The sequence below is a fragment of the Mobula birostris genome, chromosome 18, assembly GCF_030028105.1.
Source record: "Mobula birostris isolate sMobBir1 chromosome 18, sMobBir1.hap1, whole genome shotgun sequence".
Lineage (NCBI taxonomy): Eukaryota > Metazoa > Chordata > Chondrichthyes > Myliobatiformes > Myliobatidae > Mobula > Mobula birostris.
Window position 1 is genome coordinate 14,888,928 of NC_092387.1, and position 9,039 is coordinate 14,897,966.

Here is a 9,039-nt window from a genome sequence, read left to right on the forward strand (position 1 = left end):
TCTGCCCTTTCATGACCTGATAGACCCATGTGTGTTGGTATCCATATAGATTATAGTCCAGCATTCTGACCACATGTCCAGCCCAAGCCTGGTGGGCTGGACGTGTGGTCAGAATGCCAGACAGCCGATTGCCTAAGCAGCTGCTGTACGGAGAACTGTGTCAGGGCAAGCGCTCAGTCGGGGGGCAGAACAGAAGAAACGTTACAAAGACTGCCTCAAAGCGTCCCTCAAAGATCTGGGTGTCGACATCAACACGTGGGAGACGCTTGCCCTCGACCGTCCAGCTTGGCACAGCAACATCACCACAGGAGCACGTGCAGCTGAAGTCAGGCGCATCATCGAGGCGCAACGAAAGCGTGCTGTGTGCAAGGCCCGAGCAGCATCCACTGCCACAACAGCACCCACCCACTTGTGTCCCACATGTGGGTGAGCCTTCAGGGCCCGGATTGGCCTCATCAGTCACCTCCGGACCCACAGCCACCAATCTCCCATTTGACTTTGAAGTCATGGTCCTCTTCGACTACAAAGGACGAACAACAACAGATTATAGTACATTTTCATCAACAGCTCAGGTCTCCTTGAACACTTTGATTCCAAACTCTGCAGTCCCAAGGCAGAATCTGAACTGATCATGACTATTTGGCAACTTGTTTGACCCATTGCAAACTAATGATGGTGGCCATAAATTCTGCTGCATAGATAGACAACCCATCTGTCAGCCTTTTCCCCAAACTCAACATTAAAGCAGAGGATATATATCCCTGAGATCACCCAGTTACTACTGGCTCTTCAGAAATCTATAAATTTAGCCAAAAAAGGAAAATACTTCTGCTGTGGGACACCCTCTCATCACCCACAAGACCCTGTCTATCTCCCAGTAACGACAAATCTATTCCCGCATCTGGAAAGGAGTTGCTTATATTTATCCTCCAAAAACTTTATATGTGTTCTCCAAGTCAGTCTTGCATCCAACTGTAACCCCAAGTATTTAAACACAGGAACCCTAAACGATGAACAGCCATTCAGAGTAAGGTGAATATGATTCACACTACATTTCCGAGTAAAAACCACATATATAAACAGAAAATTTGAAACCCCATTTCAAACACCATTCTCCCTTTTTTTTGGCGTGTGCCTGCGTGCGTGCGAGTCTCTGTGTGTGTGTGTGTCTGCATGTGCGTCTTTTTCATGTCTTTTACAAGGTGCAGAGGGAGAGAGAGAGACTGTATGGCGTGCCACTCCTCACACAGATATTTTCACAGTATTTTCCCTTTTATTTTACCCGGCACGGATGGAAAGCGTACTCCGGTGCGGACCCAACTAGTTTCGAACCCGGGAACCTCCGCTCCCGGGTCCGGTGCCGATGTCGTTGCGCCACCAACTGGCCCCCAAACGCCATTCTTCTGTTGCTGATAACACTGTTTGCACAGACTTTATCACATAGGCAGTATTACAGTCCCTTTTCCACAGAGCCCCATCATCAGCATAAAAAGCCAATCCAAACCCAGGTCCAACACCATCAAAAATATCATTAATCATCAGATTAAACAATATTGGTCTAATAACACAACCCTAGGGATTGGGGTGGGGGGGTCCCTTTATCTACCAAAAACTCTAATGACACTTCTTCACCCACCCTCACTCTAAACAACGGCCAAACAAAAAATACAAACCCCCCCACAAATACCAAGCCTACTTAGTTTAATCAAAAACCCCTCCCTCCATGATATAGGGAGGGGGAGGAGAAGATGGCGGTACGATGCAGCGCTTGCGGCCGCTCCGAACTGATGTTGTATTTGTGAAGTAGGATGCCGTGCACAATCCTGATTTGATGGAGACAGCCGTGAGAAGCATGGAGGAACATCTGGAGAAACTTCTGAAATGCCCATTTTGCTGCTGCTGCTACTGTGCGATCGAGAATCTCCGGAGGAGAAGGCCCCAGATCCTCGGCTTTGCCTATTGCCTGTTGCCAGGGCCGGGGTCGAAGCGCTCGGCAGAGATGGTGCTCGATGCTTGGTGTCGGAGAGCTGGTCAAAGGCTCGAAGTTTTCGGATGGACTGAGAGTCGGACTATGGTCGGGTGCTTCCAGGATGCTGCATCGGCAAGTTCGCGGCGCTGGAAGCTCATGGCAGGGAGAGTTTTCTTCCTTCAACCATCTGCGTGAGATGTTGGGACTTTTGAGAGACTTTGAGACTTTTTAACCATGCCCATGGTCTGTTCTTCTATCAAATTACGGTGTTGCTTGCACTGTTGTAACTATATGTTATAATTATGTGGTTTTTGTCAGTTTGTTTTAGTCTTGGTTTGTCTTGTGTTTCTACGATATCATTCTGGAAGAACAAATTGTATCATTTCCTAATGCATGCATTACTAAATGACAATAAAAGAGGACTGCGTGTCCTCATAATCTAATCTAATACAAGCTTTTTCTATGTCCAGAAACACTGCAGCTACTGATTCTTTTACAGTAAAAGCTTTCTGAATATCATTTCCCAGTAGTTCGAGGACATCAAATGTATTTCATATGATTTACTTGTCTAATATTATTATATTTATTATTATTATTATTATTCTCTTCTATATTATGTATTGCATTGAACTGCTGCTGCTAAGTTAACAAATTTCATGTCACATACCGGTGATAATAAACCTGATTCTGATGTCCCTTACAAAACCCACACTGGAAGCGACTAAGTATTTCTCTCTTCTCCAAAACAAACAGCAGCCTTATTACTATCATTTTCTCCATTATTTTACATAGTGAAGAGGTGAGAGCAATAGGCCTGTAGCTACTCGGCAGTGTCAGATCTTTTGCAGATTTAACAATAGATTAGATTAGATTAGATTCAACTTTATTGTCATTGTGCCGAGTACAGATACAAAGCCAATGAAATGCAATTAGCATCTGACCAGAAGTGCAAAAGAATAGTATTATTTACAAAATAACTGCGAATAAAAAGTAAGTGCTACAGCACACAAATATAAAAGTACTGAGACAGTACAATATGGATGCAATACTGCTTAGCGCTGTGATGAGAGGTTCAGCAGTGTCACAGCCTCAGGGAAGAAGCTCTTCCTGTGCCTGCTGGTGTGGGAGTGGAGGCTCCTGTAGCGCCTACCGGATGGGAGGAGAGTAAAAAGTCCATGGTTAGGTTGAGATGCATCCTTGATGATGATTTTCACCCTGCCCAGGCAGCGCTTATGGTTGATGTTCTCAATGGTGGGCAATTGGGTGCCGATAATCCGCTGGGCAGTTTTCACTACTCGCTGGAGTGCTTTGCGGTCCGATACGGGACAATTGCCATACCACACTGAGATGCACTTGGTGAGTATGCTCTCAATGGTACAGCGGTAAAAGTCCGTCAGTATCCTGGGACAGAGGTGAGCTTTCTTCATGCTCCACAGGAAATAAAGGCGCTGTTGTGCCTTTTTGATCAATAGGCATCACCACCGCCCTTTTCCAGTCTGCTGGGAGCATTCCCTGCTTCCAGGCCTTATTATAAAACTCAAGCAACTTCTTTCGCACTGTCCCAGGCAGCTGTTGGAGTGTATGATAGCTCACCATATCCTGTCCTGGGGCTGTAGTACTGGCAGCACTACTGACAGCAAGTTCAGTTCAGCCAACATAAACTCATCGTTCTCAAGCATCTCTTTTTCTCACAAACCTTTCCATTGTCCATCAAAATATGCTGTCATCCCTTAACATACTCATCGCCTAAATTGCCTAGTCTGTGTATCTTTGCAAACGTGTTTCCCAGACATTTTCCTTTCCCTTGTCTGTTGTGGCCAAATTTCCATTCTCCACCAACACTGGAATCTGGTGATAACCTCTGACACCATTCATTTTCTTCAACATTCTCCACACCACTGTCTCACCCAATCGATGAGCAAAATCCCTTCCAATTCATCCTTTTAGCATTCCTAATTACTCTCCTTGCTATCGCTCTTTCCTACTGAAAGTTCAGCAAGGCTTCTTGCATTAATCTACTTTTCAAAACACGAAATGCCTGTCTCTGTACATTCCTGTGTCTACCAAGGAACACATTTCTTACCAGCTCTTCAGAACACCAAAGGAACGGGTTGATGGGCTGCCCCACACAAACTACAAATTTATTCTGATAGTCTTCTATGATTTCTTACACTCAACAGAATATTTTCCCCAGTTTGCCCTCTTAAAACACCATTTAGTACCAGAACCCAAATTCGAGAGTGAACACACAGGACTGGGAAATGATCACTCCCCATAAATCAGTCATTACATCCAACTACTTAGTCCAGCAAGTGGAGCACAGATAGGAGTCAAGTCCAGACGAGAACCCCACCTTAAGCAATATACACCCTTGTCTCTCTTTAATGATTTAAACAAATTAAATCACATTCTTCCAGAAATTCCTCGACAACTGCCCCATTCGCATCTGTAGTCTTACTGCTTCACAAACCACTATATGCATTAAAGTCTCTGCCACAAGAAACAGTTGAGGCCAGTTCATTGGCTATATTTAAGAGGGAGTTAGATATGGCCCTTGTGGCTAAAGGGATCAGGGGGTATGGAGAGAAGGCAGGTACAGGGTTCTGAGTTGGATGATCAGCCATGATCGTACTGAATGGCGGTGCAGGCTCGAAGGGCCGAATGGCCTACCCCTGCACCTATTTTCTATGTTTCTAAGTCACCACAGAAATAACTTTACCTTTCTGTACTCTGTACTCTGGAGAAGGCAAAGGTCTGCACAACAAACCCTCCTTCACAAAAGTGGCACGGTCACCTCCCACAACTGTATGTCTATCATATCTCACAAACTAATAACCTAGAATCTCAAACAGTAAATATGATCACAACCAAGTTTCTTGAATAGAAGTCACACTTATGGATACATCAAAACATAAAGCATAAGCAAATTCCTGTTCATTAGCTAACAGACTTCTTACATTCTAATGAAGATGTAAAAGTTGATCAGGAGATCAATGTGTATAATCACCCTCACCATCAGACCATTCCCCAGTCACCCTCCATCACCAGCCCATTCCCCAACCACCCTCACCACCAGCCCGTTCCCCAGTCACCCTCCACCCCACCCCCCATTACCCCAATGACCCTCCATCACCAGCCCATTCCTCAATCACCCTCATCACCAGCCCATTCCCCCAATGACCCTCCATCACCAGCCCATTCCTCAATCACCCTCATCACCAGCCCATTCCCCAATCACCCTCACCACCAGCCCATTCCCCAATCACTCTCACCACCAGCCCATTCCTCAATCACCCTCATCACCAGCCATTCCCCAATCACCCTCATCACCAGCCCATTCCCCAATCACCCTCACCACCAGCCATTCCCCAATCACCCGCATCACCAGACCATTCCCCAATCACCCTCACCACCAGCCATTCCCCAATCACCCTCATCACCAGACCATTCCCCAATCACCCTCATCACCAGCCCATTCCCCAATCACCCTCCACCCCACCAGCCCATTCCCCAATCACCCTCACCACCAGCCCATTCCCCAATCACCCTCATCACCAGCCCATTCCCCAATGACCCTCATCACCAGCCCATTCCCCAATCACCCTCATCACCAGCCCATTCCCCAATCACCCTCCACCACCAGCCCATTCCCCAATCACCCTCACCACCAGCTCCTTCCTCAATCACCCTCATCACCAGCCCATTCCCCAATCACCCTCACAACCAGCCCATTCCCAAATCACCCTCCCTCACGTGGCCATTCCCCAATCACTCTGATCACCAGCCCATTCTTCAATCGCCCTCATCACCAGCCCATTCCCCAACCACCCTCACCAGCCAATTCCCCAGTCACCCTGATCACCAGCCCATTCCTCAATCACCCTCATCACCAGCCCATTCCCCAACCATCCTCACCAGCCCATTCCCCAATCACCCTCACAACCAGCCCATTCCTCAATCACCCTCATCACCAGCCCATTCCTCAATTACCCTCACCACCAGCCCATTACCAAATCACCCTCACCACCAGTCCATTCCCAAATCACCCTCATCACCAGCCCACTCCCCAATCACCCTCACAACCAGCCCATTCCCCAACCACCCTCATCATCAGCCCATTCCCCAATCACCCTCATCACCAGCCCATTCCCCAATCACCCTCCACCACCAGCCCTTTCCCCAATCACCCTCATCACCAGGCCATTCCCCAATCACCCTCACAACCAGCCCATTCCCCCAATGACCCTCCATCACCAGCCCATACCTCAATCACCCTCCATCACCAGCCCATTCCCCAATCACCCTCATCACTAGCCCATTCCCCAAACACCCTCATCACCAGCCCACTCCCTAATCACCCTCACCACCAGCCCATTCCCCAATCACCCTCATCACCAGCCCATTCCCCAATCACCCTCATCACCAGCCCATTCCCCAACCACCCTCACCAGCCCATTCCCCAATCACCCTCACCACCAGCCCTTTCCCCAATCACCCTCATCACCAGGCCATTCCCCAATCACCCTCACAACCAGCCCATTCCCCCAATGACCCTCCATCACCAGCCCATACCTCAATCACCCTCCATCACCAGCCCATTCCCCAATCACCCTCATCACTAGCCCATTCCCCAAACACCCTCATCACCAGCCCACTCCCCAACCACCCTCACCAGCCCATTCCCCAATCACCCTCACCACCAGCCCATTCCTCAATCACCCTCATCACCAGCCCATACCCCAATCACCCTGATCACCAGCCCATTCCTCAATCACCCTCATCACCAGCCCATTCCCCAACCACCCTCACCAGCCCATTCCCCAATCACCCTCATCACCAGCCCATTCCCCAATCACCCTGATCACCAGCCCATTCCTCAATCACCCTCATCACCAGCCCATTCCCCAACCACCCTCACCAGCCCATTCCTCAATCACCCTCATCACCAGCCCATTCCCCAACCACCCTCACCAGCCCATTCCCCAATCACCCTCACAACCAGCCCATTCCTCAATCACCCTCCACCACCAGCCCATTCCCCAGTCACCCTCATCACCAGCCCATTCCTTAATCACCCTCACCACCAGCCCATTCCCCAACTACCCTCATCGCCAGCCCATTCCCCAATCACCCTCACCACCAGCCCATTCCCCAACCACCCTCACCACCAGCCCATTCCCCAATGACCCTCCATCACCAGCCCATTCCCCAGTCACCCTCATCACCAGCCCATTCCTTAATCACCCTCACCACCAGCCCATTCCCCAACCACCCTCACCACCAGCCCTTTCCCCAATCACCCTCATCACCAGGCCATTCCCCAATCACCCTCACAACCAGCCCATTCCCCCATGACCCTCCATCACCAGCCCATACCTCAATCACCCTCCATCACCAGCCCATTCCCCAATCACCCTCATCACTAGCCCATTCCCCAAACACCCTCATCACCAGCCCACTCCCCAACCACCCTCACCAGCCCATTCCGCAATCACCCTCACCACCAGCCCATTCCTCAATCACCCTCATCACCAGCCCATACCCCAATCACCCTGATCACCAGCCCATTCCTCAATCACCCTCATCACCAGCCCATTCCCCAACCACCCTCACCAGCCCATTCCCCAATCACCCTCATCACCAGCCCATTCCCCAATCACCCTGATCACCAGCCCATTCCTCAATCACCCTCATCACCAGCCCATTCCCCAACCACCCTCACCAGCCCATTCCTCAATCACCCTCATCACCAGCCCATTCCCCAACCATCCTCACCAGCCCATTCCCCAATCACCCTCACAACCAGCCCATTCCTCAATCACCCTCATCACCAGCCCATTCCTCAATTACCCTCACCACCAGCCCATTACCAAATCACCCTCACCACCAGTCCATTCCCAAATCACCCTCATCACCAGCCCACTCCCCAATCACCCTCACAACCAGCCCATTCCCCAACCACCCTCATCATCAGCCCATTCCCCAATCACCCTCATCACCAGCCCATTCCCCAATCACCCTCCACCACCAGCCCTTTCCCCAATCACACTCATCACCAGGCCATTCCCCAATCACCCTCACAACCAGCCCATTCCCCCAATGACCCTCCATCACCAGCCCATACCTCAATCACCCTCCATCACCAGCCCATTCCCCAATCACCCTCATCACTAGCCCATTCCCCAAACACCCTCATCACCAGCCCACTCCCTAATCACCCTCACCACCAGCCCATTCCCCAATCACCCTCATCACCAGCCCATTCCCCAATCACCCTCATCACCAGCCCATTCCCCAACCACCCTCACCAGCCCATTCCCCAATCACCCTCACCACCAGCCCTTTCCCCAATCACCCTCATCACCAGGCCATTCCCCAATCACCCTCACAACCAGCCCATTCCCCCAATGACCCTCCATCACCAGCCCATACCTCAATCACCCTCCATCACCAGCCCATTCCCCAATCACCCTCATCACTAGCCCATTCCCCAAACACCCTCATCACCAGCCCATTCCTCAATCACCCTCATCACCAGCCCATACCCCAATCACCCTGATCACCAGCCCATTCCTCAATCACCCTCATCACCAGCCCATTCCCCAACCACCCTCACCAGCCCATTCCCCAATCACCCTCATCACCAGCCCATTCCCCAATCACCCTGATCACCAGCCCATTCCTCAATCACCCTCATCACCAGCCCATTCCCCAACCACCCTCACCAGCCCATTCCTCAATCACCCTCATCACCAGCCCATTCCCCAACCACCCTCACCAGCCCATTCCCCAATCACCCTCACAACCAGCCCATTCCTCAATCACCCTCCACCACCAGCCCATTCCCCAGTCACCCTCATCACCAGCCCATTCCTTAATCACCCTCACCACCAGCCCATTCCCCAACTACCCTCATCACCAGCCCATTCCCCAATCACCCTCACCACCAGCCCATTCCCCAACCACCCTCATCACCAGCCCTTTCCCCAATCACCCTCATCACCAGCCCATTCCCCAATCACCCTCATCACCAGCCCATTCCCCAATCACCCTCATCACCAGCCCATTCC